Raw genomic sequence first — 1,403 nt, 5'->3', positions numbered from 1 at the left:
GAGAGGAGAGGAGAGGAGAGGAGAGGAGAGGAGAGGAGAGGAAGGGATTTTGGAGGTCTTGAAATTCTTACCACTTACAGGATAAAGGAAATCTGGTGGTAATCTGGTTGTGATGAGCCCCACCAAGGACCCTGAGTGTCAGGTTTTCATCCTATGATTTCCTTTCTGCAACAGTCAATTTGCTCTACCACTGTATTTTCTGCCTGCATTTGAGCATCCACAGCCACTTTTCAGAAACATGACTGTTATTGGAAGCAAATAAGCCTCAAATCCAACAAACACTTTTAAGTAAGTTTAATTTGGTCCAGTGTATCTATAAGAACCACGGAAAAGTGTGAGATTTTAAGGAGCTGAAAAGGTTCAGGGTGAACTGGGAATCTAAGAGTTGGCAGGGGCAGATGCTTAAATAAGCAAAAGATTTGTTCTTTAAGGAGAGGGAAGTTGATGTGCCTTGGCCTCTTTTGTCACTAACCAGCTCAGGTTGCCCAAGCTTTTTCCACAAGTCATGAAGCGGCCAGGCTGCACCTCAGAGCCCACCTTCATCCCTGCAATCCTTAGGCCAGAGCCAGGTCAGAAATCTAGCGGTCCAGCAGCAGCCTTCTTCAGCCTGCTGGATGCTCCAGGCTAACCTCTCTTCTAGGGAGATGCAGCCTCTAAGGGAGTTCCCCCTTTGAAAGGAGCAGGAGTAAGCACTAGCCCTAGAGTAGCCAGCCCCACCTTTCCTATACCCTAGAGGCTAACATCTTAATGCTAGGGGATGACCTCGCAAGCGAGAAAGCCACTCTGCCCTAGCCACTGGGCTTATACACTGCGAGTGAATGGAGCATTTCACTAGCAGATCTTGCATGGGTCATCCCTTGCAGCAGCGGTGATCTCCTAGCTTTGGGACTCCTGGATCCCTACCACACCCGCGGAAGGTCAGGGGGCGAAAAGGAGAGGGTACCGAGGGGAGAGGGCTATTCACAAGGGTTGACTGACCGCAATGGGTATAGCCTAGCCTCTCCTTGCTCAAACCCACTTTGTGGCCAAAGCAAACCGGCTCGTGGGTCTCATTGTCAAGCCATTCCCGAGTATTCCGAACTTACCCAGAGAGAGAGCGCGCCGCCTCAATCTTCCCCTGGAGGCTCCCGCAGTATCGGCTTTTCTGAGAGGCTCGGAAGCCAGCACCTCCTAGGTACCAGCCAGGCGGGCCGTGCAGTGGCACAGCAGCGAGAAGCACAGGCGGTACCCCTCCACCCACCCACCCCAGGGTAGGCAGATCCTTGCTGGAGCAGCTCGCCACCCAGCAGCGCTTCTGGCAAGAAGGAGGGAGGGAAAGAGAGAGGAGAGAAGGCGGCACCCCCCGGGCCCACCGCACCGCCCCCACGGCACGGACCGACGAGCTGGTCCCTAGGAGGTGCTGG

This window comes from Grammomys surdaster, unplaced genomic scaffold (assembly GCF_004785775.1).
Source record: "Grammomys surdaster isolate TR1022 unplaced genomic scaffold, NIH_TR_1.0 125749, whole genome shotgun sequence".
NCBI classification, from domain to species: Eukaryota; Metazoa; Chordata; class Mammalia; order Rodentia; family Muridae; genus Grammomys; species Grammomys surdaster.
The sequence above is the reverse complement of the archived record's forward strand: the minus strand, read 5'-3'. Positions refer to the sequence as shown.